This window comes from Nuphar pumila, chromosome 1 (genome assembly GCF_984573655.1).
Source record: "Nuphar pumila chromosome 1, dmNupPumi1.hap1.1, whole genome shotgun sequence".
Taxonomy (NCBI): domain Eukaryota; kingdom Viridiplantae; phylum Streptophyta; class Magnoliopsida; order Nymphaeales; family Nymphaeaceae; genus Nuphar; species Nuphar pumila.
Window position 1 is genome coordinate 24,885,737 of NC_143249.1, and position 16,726 is coordinate 24,902,462.

Sequence of the window (16,726 nt, forward strand, 5' to 3'; positions counted from 1 at the left end):
ATTTAGTCCATTATATGTGCAGATGATTTGAAAATCAATAATGGATTTGATGACATTTGTTTACCTTTTTGAGTTTGAAGCAAATGTAAGTTTTCTTTTTTATGCTTTCAACTGGAGAGCACCACATTCCAGTGTAAATGAAAGAATTAAATATTTTACTAATAAATGAGTATAAAAAAAGGAAGAAAACAACATACACAGAATGAGGTCCCTTTGGGAGTATATGGTTAAGTAATAAATCAACAAAAAAATAAAAAAGTTTAAGTCTTGCTCTTGTGAATAAGATGAAACACATGTAGGTAGATGGATATAATCTCATGGTGGTAGAGTTGTCTAAGGATAAAGAGAATAAAGTGTTATAGTTAACTCTATGCATGTTTCTATTTGTGATTAGACAAACACTATTTGGTTAACGGATGTGAAATACCTTTACAATTAGCTTTAACTTTGTAATCATGATAACTGGTCTAAAAATAACTTTTCTTGAGGATTTGAATTGGTGCCTCCAGGTGACTTCACAAATTTATGTTATATTAAGTAACTGTTTAGATGAAATTCATGTTACACCTAAACTTGTCAATGGATACAATTTTTGCTAAGCTTGTATTGTAGGTTAACAAGTAGCTTCAATACTAATTTTGAAACTAGAAATCCAAATAATTCACCAACATTGGACATGATACATACACATCATGGAAAAATAAAAATAGTTCAAGTTCAGCCAAAAAAAGACCTACTAATTGAATAAAACGAAAGTTAACTAACAATTTAAAACAACATAGCACAAATAGTGCTTCAACACATAAGTGTACGAACAAAAAGAAAAAAAGAAATGGCAGGTGAAAAAAAATAAGTGTTCCTTATTTTGATGCTATGGCACAAGTGTCAATATGGTTGAATTCTTATACTCTCTGTTACCAGTATATTGTGATCTGAACATGTGGAGATGATCTATGCATTTTTGACAATTGTCGAGATATATCATGTATTATCCTTGATGATGTCCATTGATTAAAGTATGTGTGCAAGTTTAACACCATTCTTAGGAATTGCATTGGCCTTCAATTTTAACAAAATCTTTCATTTTAATCATTTTCAAATAATGCTCCAAACATGAGATAAAATCATATGTATCTTAGTAGATGTTCATGATTAGAGCCAAATAATTGCATGGCCTTTCGTTGACTTATGATGGGAAGTGAATAAAAATACTACAATTGAAATGAATTCAACTTTTTTTGCAAGAATTTTGGATACTTAGAAAGAGCATTATATGCATTAAGTGTGAAGGTGGTTAAACAATTCTTGAACATTGAGACTAAAGATATGAGGACCTTGTGAGCAAGACCCACATGGCCCTCAAAGTAAGTGAATTGCTTATTAGCAATGTTAGGTGAACCAAGTTGTTGAATGAACATAAATGTTTTGTATATATCGAATCATGGGAATCATAAGTTGCCAATGCTTGAATAATATAAGTAATGAAATTTTGGTTAATAATAATTATTTACATTTTATATTCTAATACAATGTAAGATAATTGACAATTCTTGAGTACGATATAAATGAAAGAATTAAATATTTGACTAGAAAGTGAATACAAAAAAAAGGAAGAAGACAACAACATATACAGAATGAGGTGCCTTTGAAAGTATATGGTTAGGTAATAAATCAACAAAAAAATAAAAAAGTTTAAGTCTTGCTCTTGTAAACAAGATGAAACACTTGTAGGTGGGTGGACATAATATCATGGTGGTGGAGTTGTATAAGGATAAGGAGAATAAAGTGTTATAGTTAACCCAATGCGCGTTTCTATTTGTAATTAGACAAACACTAACTAGTTGATGGATGTAAAATACCTTTGCAATTAGCTTTAACTTTGCAATCATGATAACTGATCTAAAAATAGTTTTTCCTAAGGATTTGAATTGTTGCCTCCAGGTGACTTCACAAATTCATGTTACATTAAGTAATTATTTGGATAAAGTTTATGTTACAACTGAACTTGTCAATCGATACAATTTTTGCTAAGCTTGTATAGTAGGTTTACAAATAGTTTCAATACTAAATTTGAAACTAGAAATCCAAGTAGTTCACCAACGTTGGATATTATGCATACACATTATGGTAAAACACAAAGAGTTCAAATCTAGCCAAAACAGAGATATACTAATTGAACAAAATGAAAGTTAACTGACCATTTAGAACAACATAACACAAATAGTGCATCAACACATAAGTGTATGAACAAAAAGAAAAAAGGAAAACGCAAGTAAAAAAAAAGTGTTCCTTATTTTAATGCTATGGCATGTGTCAATATGGTTGAGTTATTGTACTCTGTGTTACCACGATATTGTGATCTAAACATGTGGAGATAATTTATGCATTTTTGACAACTACCAAGAGATATTGTATATTATCATGGTGTATTTGTTCGCAGTGATAATGTCTATTGGTTGAAGTTTGTGTGAAAACTGAACATCATTCTTAAGAATTGTATTGGCCTTTAATTTTGATAAAATGTTTCATTTTAACCATTTTCAAAGAATGCTCCAAACAACAGACAAATTTATATGTATCTTAATAGATGTCCATGATTATAGACAAATTATTGTATGACCATTCTTTGATCTATGATGGTAAGTGAATAAAAATACTGCAATTGAAATGAATTCAACTTTTTTGCAAGAATATTTGATATTTAGAAAGTGCATTATATGCATTAAGAAAGTGTGAAGGTGATTAAACAATTCCTGAACAATGAGACTGAAGATATGGGGACCTTGTGAACATGACCCACAAGGTAAGTGAACTGCTTATCGTCAATGTTAGGTGAACCAAGTTATTGAATGGATACAAATGTTTTATATATATCGAATCATATGAATCATAAGTTGCAAACACTTGCATAATAGTAGTAATTTTTTTGTTAGTAATAATAATTGTTTGTATCTTGTATGCTAATACAATGTAAGATAAGTGACAGTACTTGAGTAAAGAAAGCATGAAGGTATCCACCTTTAGTGATTGTACATGTGCAACTTTAGTAAATAGTGTCTTTTATGTTGTTCTCTTTGCCTTTGCTAATATGTTATCCCTTTCTGATGAACCAATTAATCGAATCATGGCTACTTGTAAGGATGGGTGTACATAGCTTCCATGTGCCATATATATATATATATATATATATATATATATATATATATATATATATATATATATATATATATATATATCCTTCTAACTCAAAGAACTGTAGATTGGATACTTTAATTTCTAACCACTCCCAATAATGAAATTGCATTGGTCTTAATCCCCAAAAAAGTTTCTCTAAAACAGTTCAAAACTTAGGTTTTTAAGCAAGGAACAAATGGACACAAAGCATTAAATCAAACTTATTGATATATTCACTTAACGTAGAGATATCATCTTCAATGAAGTCAACACCATACAGTTGGAGTGTTGCCTAAGCTTTTCTATATCAAGATTGATTTTTTCATTTAGAGTTAGTTATATAAAACTGAGACCTTCCTTGGAGAACATATGAGGATCCATTTTTTGATAATATAGTCTGATCTTGCATGGGAGAATTGAAGCTTAAGTTTTTGCAATTGGAAAATATTGATTTGAAAGCAACAATCAACCATTTGAATACATTGTTGTTGGATAGTCTTTAGGAGTTCTGTTTCTTCTATGGGTGATGATGTTGTGTTTTGTGCATTAACTTCATATAAGGTTTACTGAAAGAGATCTCATGCGATTATAAGATGGGCACAATAATCCATAGATTGAGCCACCTAGTGGACAACACACTTATTCTAACATTTTTTATTGGAAGGGAGTTGAGAATGTGTAGGATTAGAGTATCATAAAGACTATTGAGTTGATCTTTATTACAACCAATTTTTGGGTCCATAATCACTTGTGGAGACAACGGGTATGGTTCCAAATAAACATATAGAAACATAAAGAGAAATATAGAGGATTAAAAATTTGTCTTCACAATCATACTAACTATGTGTGGTGTGAACTTTAAGAGAGAAGACAAAATTCATAAATTGACTTATACTTTGAACCAAGTAAACAACACCAAATAATTATGCAAAAAACAAGGTCAACAAATGAGGAAGATATGTAGAATGAATTAATCGCACTACGAATGTAGGAACTGAGAATACAACAAATGAAAAATCCATTTCATACCAAAAAAAATCTAAAATGCAAAACAATTCTAAGTTATAAAAGAAACAATGCCCTTGATGTCCAATAACCATTAATTAATAGTAGGTTGTGTACATAAATTTAAATCATTTCTTGAAATATTAGCAAAGGGTAGAACCAACAAAACTCTATGTAAAACAACAAATTTGTCTTTATGATTTGTAAACTATGATTTCACATAATTTTTTAATAACCATGGTATTAAGTTGTAGTTGTTTTGTCCATACACACCTCAATAGAATGAAGTGATAAAACAAAAATATAAATATGTGGTAGAAACTAGTTTGAGTATGTAATTTTATGCTTATGAAAAGTTTTGGTTTGATGCCTTTTGTGTTGTCTATACCATAAATCAATTTTTGATACCTCTCTCTATGAAAACTCATTATGAATTGCTATTTGCTATTGAATAAAGTGCATTAACATAATCATCTTCAGGTATTTGGTTGCATGTGTTATCCTCTATTAGACCTATATAGAGGTTCAAAACTCGCTCCCAAGTCAAAGCCCTTTTTTTATTGGTTATGGTTCTTATTATAAGGGGGTATATGTGTCTTGACCCTATTACAAATAAAGTGTATAAGTCAAGACATGTTTTATCGTAATCACAGTTTTTGTTTGCTGGTTCTAATGACATAGTTACAAACAAGGATGTTGCAAATTGGTTGAGGAAACATAATGTTGATAAGAAAATGCATAAACAGTTAGTCAATCATACTAGTGAAAGTCAAGTTGGACATATTCCTCTTGTGAGTCATCCTTACGAGCCTTTGCATATTCAGCATGAGGAAGACTGAAACCTGGTTAGTCATGATGATATTGAGGGAAACACAAACCAGGTCAGTCTCGATGATTTCAAAACTACTTCAAGTTGTGTTAAGGCTGAGTCTACCTCACATATCCATCGGTGTCAAGTCCAAGTGACCGAACAACTTGTCATGAAGGTGTAAATAGTGATTTTCAACAATCAAGTGAGAGTTCTCAACATGGAATAGATATCGTTAATGGATATTTCAAATCAGTTTCTTTGAGAACTCACACAATGCTGACTACTCGCTCTCAAGATAGTACATTAAAGTTAAGACTATTTAGTGATATTAAACACCCAATCTATCTAGGTCTCTTGAGTAAAGTTTTTGGTGAACAAAAAACTAGCTCTTTTGAATAGGCTAACAATGAACCCAAGTGGCATCGTGTGTTGTGGAGCAAGGGATTTCTACCTTATATAATTAAACTTGGAGCCTTGTATTGGCAATCCAAAATAAAAACGTTATAGGTTGCAAGTGGGTCTATAAAATAAGAGATGCAAATTACTCTATTGCCAGATACAAAGGTTGTCTTGTTGCTAAGGTGTTATAGTCAACAAGAAGAAGTTGATTATTTAAAAAACGTTTAGTCCGATGGTGAAGCCAACCACAATGAAAGTTGTTGTTTCTACAATGGTGAGTGAGAAGTGGGGGTATTTACCAGCTTGATGTTAATAATGTGTTCTTGCATGATTTGTAGAAAAAGTTTACATGACTCAACTTCTTGGTTTTGAAAACAAATATTTTCCTAATCATGTTTATAAGTTAAACAAGGCATTATATGATCGTTTGAAAGTGTAGTTGGAGAGCTTAAACTTTCAGAATTCTAAGGTGGATACTCTTACAATCGTTAGCATTGAAAGAAGGTTTACTGAAGGATATCCATTGGACTCTGGCATTAGTATTATGAAGTTATCAATACAAGATATTGTTGAGATCGATGGTCCTAACTCTATAGGTAATCAATTTGCCTCATCTCAGGAGTCAAACTTCTCTAAATGCTTAAGTCCTAATGTTGTAAGTTGATACTTATTGTTCGCTTACTGCTGATCATTTTTGCTAGTTAATTTTGAAATATTTACATATAGTCTTGTTTTTATGCATGAATATCCGCACCACAATTTTCAGCTTGTAGAAGGATCTAGAGTGCATGAAGATAAGCTTGAACATTAAGAAAGGAAAGTTGACCTTGGTAAGACTTTCCAATCTAGTGATGTTTAATGTAAAGAAAATTATATTTCTAGTTTCCAAAAGAATAAGAAAAAAGAGATATGATTAATTTAGGGGTGGCAATTGGGTCGGTCGGCGGGTTGGTGGGTCGGGTTGGTGGGTCAGAATACCTCAACACGAACACAACCCATTTATTAAATGGGTCGGATGCGGCAAACACGAACACAACCCATTTATTAAACGGTTAACCCGACACGACACGGTTAACCCGTTTAATAAACGGGTCGGGTCGACACGACATGATTACACGACACATCGACCCGTTTATTAAACAGGTCGACCCGATAACATAGACATTTTTGTTTGGTTCGGACTATTGGTCAAACAAGAGTTAGGGTTAGATAAGTTAATATATATATATATATATATAACGGGTTGCAGATTGACATACCCCTAACACGAACATGACCCGTTTAATAAACGGGTTGCGGGTTGACATACCCCTAACACGAACATGACCCGTTTAATAAACGAGTTAGGCAGGTCGACCCGTTTATGACACGAACCCGTTTAAGTTAAACCCTAACCCGGCTAAGAAGCGGGTTGTCTGGTCGGGTCAGATTTTGCCACCCCTAGATATGATTCCCCAACTATGTAAAATTGTTATATAACAAGTTGGGAAAAGATTGTAACTCAAGAGTTGTATTATACATAGTGGAAACCTGTCTCAGGAAGGTCGTTAAGTAAGATAGGCATTTGTGGACGTAGGTCCTCAAGACCCAACCACATAAAAATCTTTAGCATTGTTAGTGTGTGCATGGTTTGTGTATACGTGTACTTTGACAACCATGTCCTCTTCAAAGCTCTATCTTTTTTTCCCTTACTCCAACTAGGGGTGGGCAACCCCATGGGCTTGAGCTATTTATTAAATTTTTAATAATATAATTTTTTTAAAAATTAACTATTGCATAGTAACTTAGTAACTATTACTATTTACCTAATTAGTTACATTCATTTTATGAAAAAAATAAATAATTAGGTGCATGACAAGTTGAGAACTTGTTAATTATTACTATTTACAAATGGATTTGTGATGGGTCAGATCTAGCCAGACTCGGCTCGCTTCACATTGGCCCACTCGGCTAATAGGCCAAACCATGGGTTGCTCTTCAAACCCCAGCCCGTTAAGAACTGGGCCAGCCCAATGCTCACCCCTAACTCCAACAAGTGATTTTAGAAGAAAAAATTAACTTACAAAAAACATGGTAACTTTTGGCCTATTTACAAACACATGCCTAACTTCTGAGATATTTTTAATATACGCTTAGTTAATGTCTCAAAAAATTAGGCGTATGCTTGTAAGTTAAGCATATTTTTGTAATTAAAAAAACACGAGAGGCTCAATTTTGTTTAAGTTGAAAGCGGAAACCATTACACAACATATTACAAGGCTGCCACCATCACACATTGAAACTTGGTACAAGGCCAGTTTCAACAGTATAGGGGGAGGTCAGAGGTGTTTCTACGCGAGTGGCAGCCAGCCTAAGGAGAAGGTGCTGACCCCTTCGTCTCATGTTCAACTCCCACCAGGAGAGCGATTGCCGGCGCCATAAGGGCTTAGGTGTTGGTGACCCCACCTGGGAATTACCTTGCAGGGGGTGGGCCCATTAAGTGATCCAATTCTCAGTGATGGTTCTTCATAATTGTATACAGTGAAATGTGTCTGTGTTAAACCCATTTGGTGCTGAACTGAAGCTAAAGCATGCTGACCATCCATCATGTGCGTTGATGGATGGTCAATGCACAGAAAAAATTGTGTTGAGTACCCTTTACTGGCGCACTAAAAGCTCTAGTAAAGGTCCAACTAAAGCTTTGAGACCTTTACTTTACTGACACTTTTAGTGCACCACTAAAGACCTTTTTCAAAGACATGCTTGGCTTTTAGTGGGTTTCATACTTTTAGCGAGACTTCTACTGGCGCTTTTAGTGCATCGCTAAAGGTTTTTTTGTCCAAAAATTGCATTTTGATGTGATTTTTCCATGCTAACCATCTATCAACGTATGTTAATGGACGGCTAGTGTGCTTTAGCTCTGAATTTAGCACCAATGTGGGTTTAGCAAAGACTCATTACACACACTCTCTCTTTATCTCTCTCTGTATATATAAAAGAACAATGTGTATGTGTGAATTGATAGGTGTTAAATGATATGTGCTAAATGAGTTTTGTAGGGTTTTTATTTTTAAATTTTCACTGTATATGTGTGATCTATGTACTTAATTTTATAGGGATCAACTCTTGAAGTGTTCATTTCTGACACATGAGTGGGTTTTTATAAGATTCAAAAAGTCAACTATCCAAAATCTTTGTAAAATTTTGCGGCTCCAATTTCATTTTTTTCATAAAAAATGCACGATCCAGGTGTGGATTCCTCATAAATCGATCCTGCCCAACACATTTATGGGGTCAAAACTGCAAAAAAAAAAAAACACTTAAAGAGCAGAAAAAACCATTTAGCAAGTATCAATTTCACACCTACCCATTTTTCTCTCTATATATATAGTAATGGGTTGGTGCTAAACCCATTTAGTGCTAAACCGCGTGCTAAATAGTTTTTTTGAGCTTATTTTATTTTATTTTTAAATTATGATCGTTAGATGTGATCTATGCACTTGATTTTAAAGGGATCAACTCTGGAAGCATTTGATTCCAACATATGGGTAGATTTTTATAAAGTTAAAAAAATCAATGGTCTATAATCTTTGTAAATTTGGGAAGCTCCAAACATCATTTTTTTCATTGAAAACACAGGAGAAGTTGAAAACCCCATTTAGCCCGCGGTTTAGCACCAAATGGGTTTAGCACGGACCCACTACTCTCATATATATATATATATATATATATATATATATATATATATATATATATATATAGAGAGAGAGAGAGAGAGAGAGAGAGAGAGAGAGAGAGAGAGAGAGAACGGTATGTCTGAAATGGTAAACTCATTCTAAAACAAGAGCAGATTAGGTCATATTATATGCAACCGATCAATGGTTATATTTAGGGATGTAAATGGTTCGGTGCAACCCAATACCCGGCCCATATCTGAGTCTATTAGGTGTGTTTGTTAGCCAAATCTGGATCCGATTAATAATAGAATTCAGGTTTGGTATTAAGTTGTGCATTCAAACCTGAATCAACCCGACCTATTTCAATCTAGTCGGATCGAGGTTTGGTTTTATCCTTTTTCATTTGAATCCGAATATGACTCCGAACCCTATTAGTCAGACTTGATAATACCTAGATCCAATCCGAATCCGAACCGTTTACATCCCTAGTTATATTTGACCCACACGACACGTCTTCCTTGGGAACTGAACATCTCATTTGAGAACCGTGAAAAGTGGAGCCCACATACATATCTCCAAAAAATGGCAAAGGGTAGGATTTTCCGTGAAATTCAATGTAACTAGTAAATCGTTTATATACAGTGACATGATCTACTCACTTCCAGAGCAATGTTATCAGTATTTGTGAGTATCGGTGGCAGAAAATCGATACGGTTTACCCCTGAATCGGCTATTTTTAATAAATATAAAAAATACTAAAAATTAGTTTTTATTATTATTTTAATGGTTCTAACACCTGTCCCATTATAATTGACGCTTAACGTTTTTATTTTTGTTTTGGGGCCAATACAAAACAATTCAGTTGAATATCGGTATAGGTATGGGCCGATACAGAATCTGTGGCCAAACGATTCAGGGCCGATAGCGATACTGACAACATTGTTCAAGAGTATGCCTGACTTCACTCACTCACTGGTCATACTGTGTGGGCGATGTTGGACTGGAAAGGGGTGGTAAAATATTGGAGGAACTGAACATTAGTAGGATTTTGGACATTTCAAAGCCTGGGCAATTAGGTGGAGAAGGATATTTTTTTCCATGAGAGGTCTTAGAAGTGGCAGCGGGCCTAGGCGGCTTGACAGGCGGTCGAGGTTCCATTCCCATGGGCGTCACGGCTTGCATTTGCCGAAGCAAGGCGACTCCCTGGGGGCGAGTGGTGCATCCATTGGAGTTTTACGCTACCGAGACGGCGACCGTAAGTATGGCAGGCTAAGTCCAATGCGACTAGGTCTCTGTCCTGAGGGTGGTTTCTCTCAGTTATAACCAAATAAATTTTTTTTAATAAATGGTACATTTAGATTTGGTACTGAGTAAATTTAAGTCCACAAATGAAAGGTGAATTCATGTAAAACTTGAAAAAATAAACTCAGAGAGAGAGAGAGAGAGAGACTCTCCATGATATCCAAAGTCCAGATTCAAGCAAAGTGAGTTGCAGGTACCTTGCAAAGGGCATCACCGGTTGCCTCTTGGCTCTCAATGGGAATATGTTGAGAAACTAGAGAACTTGTGAGGAGGGTTTGATTTCAAAATTCCCACAGAACATGTAGTAGGTTGTGCATCCAGATCGTCTATAGTTAAAGATGTGGACACCAAATCAGGCCAGGGCAGTCTTGAATTGGAACATTACTGTCCCATCAGGCCCACTGGGAAGGAGCTAAGCCTAGACTGAGGTTTAGGCCTAATTTCTTTCAGGCTGTTGCCCCAAAATGGGCCTCGGACTATACATACATAACCAAGCTGTGCCTAGTACATTTTGCATCCAGGACTGAGCACCTAACAGGCCATGCCCGTGCCTCGGTAAACTAGGCATCGGCGCAGGCCCGGCAATCACGGTCTGACTACTGATCGCCGTTTGCCTACACAATGTGGGTGATATGCCTTAAATTCCTGAATCCACAATATTGCAAAGCCAGTGATTCAATGTGAATCCAGCAATCTAGAAATTGGCCTCGGCCCAAACCATAGTACTGGTAAGAAGCAGTCAACTGAACTGGGTAGGCCATGGTCAAATTCCAGTTGATTGAGTCATCTAAGTTATTTCTCGCGGGTAGGACTTGTTTGGTTTTCCAATCAAAATATACACTGGTCAAGAGATTAGGCACCATTTATCTACCCATTAAAAACCAGCTGGTAAGCTACCTACCGAATCATCTCCTCACCAGCTAACACACCCATTGATTTAAAAAAAGAAAAAAAGTTGACATTTGACAGTGTCTTTTAAGATGCCTTACCAAATTTATGGTTGCCAGTTTTTAGGATCTAACTTTATGTAAGTTGGACCCAGATTGGGTTCTAATCACAGCCGACAAAGTTCAAGCCTATGTTGGCTAAGGGAACATGCCTTAAGCCTGGATCCAGCATTGGTTTTAGCACAAACAATAGATTGACCTAGGCCAAGTAGGTTGTGCCCTAGATCTGGAACTGGCTTGATCAGACTTGGATTAATTAAGGCTTGGTCGCAAATCCATTAAGGCCAAACCTGGGTCCCATGCCTGTAGGGGTCCTAGGCTGATATGGGCCTACTTCTCTGTTGATAGATAGCCATATGGATGCCATGTCAACATCCATGGATAGTGGTTCCGAGAAGTCTCAAGCATTAGTGGCATCTCTACAAATTCAAGATACAAAATTTCTACCATCTCCACCAACCATGCTTTCCTTGAAAGCCATCACATAACTAATTAATGAAAACCACTTTAAAGAGTTTTTCATCCAATGTTAATTATGTAATCCTGAAGCAACCAACTCTCATCAATAAGCACCACCTCGATTTCTAGAATCATATATATTTGAACTCAAATATACAATATTCTTCCTACCAAATCACTTGATATATCAAAACAGAATACCTTATCTCAAATATACAATGTTCTTCCCACCAAATCACTTGATATATCAGAATAAAACTCTCTCTCTCTCTCTCTCTCAACATCATATCTGTTGAGGTCCATGATTGTCACCTAAACTTAAAAGAGATAAAAAAATCTAGAGAGCCAACAGGGAAAATGAGTAGCAGTTACACCTGCCAAATTTCCATGCTCCTCTACTCTCCCGGTATCATGTATCATCATAAGCATGACATTGTTGGGGCTAATCAGTAAACTATTGAAAAGTCTATACCTTTCAACACCACTACCAACTTCTCATCACCCATAGCCAATCTTAGTTGCCATTACAAATCACCCATCTAAGACACTAATTTGATGCTTCTCAAAGAGTACATAAAGCCCATGAATCACCACCATTTCTCTACTTCCAAGGGAACCCAATTCTTTTTTCTCACCCCACTCCTCAAATAGGGACCTGCAAGAACCATTGAAGGCTCAGAATTCAAAGACCCCAAGTCCCTAATGGGTATTCCCAAGTCCAAAACCAACCGTTCTTTCAATGTGAAGCTCCTACTGTTGTGTCTCTTCCTGGCTTTCCTCCTCTTCATATTACTAAAATCAAACTTCTCGTTCTCCTCACAACCCTCAACACCATCATCTGCCTCATCAAAGGCAACAACAGAACCATCTTCATCAACACCGTTGGTGTCATCATCACCATCTGAAACAGTGTGCCCACCACCAACTGAGTCATGCACAAAGCTCCCAAGCCCAGTGATGCAGGCCTTGGTCCACTATGCCACCTCCAACATAACCCCACAGCAGACCTTCAAAGAAGTCTCAGTCACTGCTGAGATCCTACAAAAGAAGGGTCCCTGCAACTTCTTGGTCTTTGGCCTAGGACATGACAGCCTTCTGTGGACCACTCTCAACTATGGAGGGCGCACAGTTTTCCTGGAGGAGGACAAGTCATGGATAGAGATGGTTACCAAACAGCAGCCAATCCTTGAAACATATCATGTAGGGTATGACACCAAGGTAAGGGATGCTGATGAGCTGCTGAGTTATGGGCTCAGGGACGAGTGCACAGCTGTAAGAGACCCCAGATCTTCAGAATGCAGACTTTCTTTAAAAGGGCTGCCTGAGGAGATTTATGAGGTACAGTGGGACTTGATAATGGTGGATGCCCCAACTGGGTATCACAAAGATGCACCAGGGAGGATGACTGCCATATACACTGCTGGTTTGATGGCCAGAAACAGAAGGGATGGAGGGGTAACAGAAGTGTTTGTGCATGATGTTGATAGACCAGTTGAAGATAAGTACTCCATGGCATTCCTATGTGAATGGTACATGAAGCATGCTGAAGGTAGGCTAAGGCACTTTACCATCCCCAGCCAAAGGGCAAACCTGGGCAGTTTCTGCCCTTAAGGGTTTCATGTTCAGATCACCTTCATAATTTTGGGGAAGTCTTTTGAGTCCCCATTTGCAAAATCTATGGCACTTCTCCACTCTGATGGTTGTAGTAACTTTCAGATTGTCCTAGGGAACTTTTTTTTTTCAGATTTTTTTAATGGTACAAGATATTGATGCTGAAGATGGGAGGGTTGAGGCTGATTTATTATAGGTGTATAAGACTCAATTCAAGGGTCCCATTGAACGCTTGAGGGCATTTAAATAACCTTGATATTGCACATGTTAAGCCACATGACCTTTTATTTTCTTGAAAATTCTATGGAGATGTTTCCTATTGCCATTAAGAATAACAATTAGTGTCATCATGGAAAAATCAGATCCTTTATTTTTTTTTCTTATGGAACTTGTAACAGGTGAATTTAAGAATGTGTGTGCGTGTGTGATTGCATCTACTCATGGGTGCAGAATTTGGGTGATGTAGAAGAGTTTAAAGAACAATTTGGGAGCAAAAATGGCAAAACATGAACCAGTTAAACGAGACAAACAGGCATTTGACTCAAGTCTGGCACTCTTTTTTTTTTCAGATGCAGAGCTTAGAAATTGTATGGGATTTTGCATTCAAATTTGATTCACTTTTTAATTAACTATAGTGACACAGATGCCACTAGTTTTTGGCACCTTACCATAACTGACCCGCCAACTAGAAAATATAACAAACATGGTCAATTTACATTTTTCTTGACAGTTTCACTCATTTGTGTTGACTGAAAAATCAGTCCCCTTGGTTGAAATCATAAGCCTCATATTTTCAGGTGAAAACTTACATGGCACCTGATTTTCTCAAGCGAACAACTTAGACAAGTGGTTTGACCTACATACCTAGTTTTTTAGACGATAAAAGGGTAAAATCATAAAAAAAAAATTCAATTGGTTAGATTTGTTATATTTTTTAATTTGCAGCCACTCTGGGTATTGTGGCAGCATCTATGTCTTTATTGGTTTAACTAATATGAAAAAGTTTAGGCAGGTCCAAATCGGTTCCGACTACACTGCTTGGATCAATGTCCCAGTCTCTAAACCACGAACAATTTAGATGGCCACTTAATCTATCAGATATTTACTAAGAGCTACCCAAACTTTCAGTTTTTACATTTAAACACCTACTTCATCGACAACTAGGGGTGGGCAACGGGCCGGGTGGCCTGATGGGCCAAGCCAACCTGGCCCACCATGGCCGGGTTTGGGCCAAGGTTTTAGGCCCGAGCCCATTAGGTAACGGGCTGAAACCCGGCCGGCGGGCTATTGTGCTGGCTTGATGGGCCTAAGTTATTTATTATTTTTAATAATATAAAATTTTAAAAATTAACTATTGCATAGTGACTTGATAATTATTATTATTTACCCAATTAATTACGAAAACTAGAAAGATAATTAATTGGGTGCATGAGAAGTTGGGAACTTGTTAATTATTACTATTTACATATGGATTTGGGTAGGGTAAGACTCAGCGCGGTTCGCATTAGCTCGTTGGGCCAATGAGCCATGCCATGGGCTGCACTTCAAACTTGAGCCTATTAAGAACCGGGCCAAAACCCGACCCATGAGTAAATGGGGTAGGCGATCTCTTAGCTGGGCCAAACTTAAAGCCCGGCGAGCCGGGCCAGCCCGATGCCCACCCCTATCTTGCTGAATTAAGAAAATGACATTTTCATCATTTACTTTGAAATAACTCAACTTGTGCTCTTCCAATAAAGAGATCAATAACGAGGGCATTTTAATCATTTTGCTTCACTAAACAATGAAATAATTTAAGACTAAGAAACTTAAATGAAAAATGAGACCAATATTGGTGGTTACCCATGTGGTCAACTAGGTCCTGTCTCGAGCTGAAGGCCCAAGATTGAATCAAACTAGTACGTGAGGGTTGTTGTTGCTTTATTGCAGTTAAGGACATGTAAGACCGAGTGGTCTTGAGTGAATATGCGGATTTGATAAGGTTTTCAATGAGAGAAATTTTGAAGTGGATCCAAAATTTGTTGAAGAAGATGTAGGATCCTCGCTTGCAAGTTGTGATTCTTTTTATTTTTCAATGAGAAGAGATTAACCTCATTAGGAACATAGACTTCAATTTGATCTTAGTTTTATCATGCAGAACCATGTACTTGGTACATGAATCTTATAAAAAAGTGTGCTTGATGGTGTAGGAACACCATCAAGGCTAAAAAAAATCCCAAAGACACAAGTAAATGATTCATTATGCAAATTCATACTTATTTTAGTAAAATAGTAAATAAAAAAAAATCAATAAATAGGAGTCTCACCACTAGCTTAAATAGTACTTTCTAGAAAATGAGACAATAAACAAATGAGACAAGGATCTAGATTTAGAGGGTTATGGGTCAAGACTCCAAGTATGAGTAAACTAAGATAGGGACAATCCAGTTGAGGAGCTTAGATTATAGATACTTAAACTAGAGGGTTCTTGACACCTATTTATAGGTGTAGAACCAAGTCCTGAACATAGATTTAGGGTTTTTTGGGCTAAGAAAATCCAAAGCTAGGTGTCATGCAAGACCTTGGGTTTGATTGGCCAGAAGAATCACATGGCAAGCTCATATTGGCAAAAAATTTAGCTAATGGGCTAAGAAATCATATTTAGTAAGTCTTAGGGGCTAAGTTTTGCGTCTTAAGAAGGTTTTGAGGCAAGTTTTGGGGTTTTTGATAAGTTTAAAATACCTTTCATCCAAAATAGCAAGTTTCAGGTTTAGATGGTGCTTATTTAGATTGAACAATAACCTAAGTTGTCATTTTAGTAAAGGTGACAACTTAGGTTGTTGTTTTAGAGAAATGGGTATGGGTTCAATCTAGATTTGTTCCCTGAAACAATAATCTGGACTGTATAGGTGACAACTCAGTTGGATTCGATCTGGATCCAAACAAGATGGGCGATAATCTAGACTGGATTGGGTCTGGATCTAACTAGTCTGGATGACAACTAAGTTAGGATGATAAATTGGTTTGGATTTGAAAGAGACCCAAATAGCAATGATGATAATTGAACTTGATATGATCCATAGTTCAAATGATAATTGGGGTCTAAATCCAAACTTAAAATGAGGAGTAGAGTCCATATTTAAATAATGATGATGACAAGTGAGCTGGAACGATAATGTATGAGCGACAAGTGAGTTTGGGCAACAACTTGAGATGGATCTAGATTCATAACCATATTCAAATAGGTTAAAAACTTTGTTTTGGCTATAAATTTTGATCCTGATGTCAGTTTGAAGTAATTTTTAATGAGTTTGAGAGCTTATGATATCCTCTTCAACTTTTTCCTTTAATTAAAAGCTTGAAAACATCATTTTTTTAGGCCA

At 36.2% G+C, this 16,726-nt stretch overlaps 1 pseudogene; it reads left to right on the forward strand.

Annotated features, from left to right (window-relative positions):
* Positions 1-12,455: 12,455 nt before the first annotated feature.
* On the forward strand, positions 12,456-13,364 carry LOC149848396 (glucuronoxylan 4-O-methyltransferase 1 pseudogene; annotated as a pseudogene).
* The last annotated feature ends 3,362 nt before the right edge of the window (positions 13,365-16,726 follow it).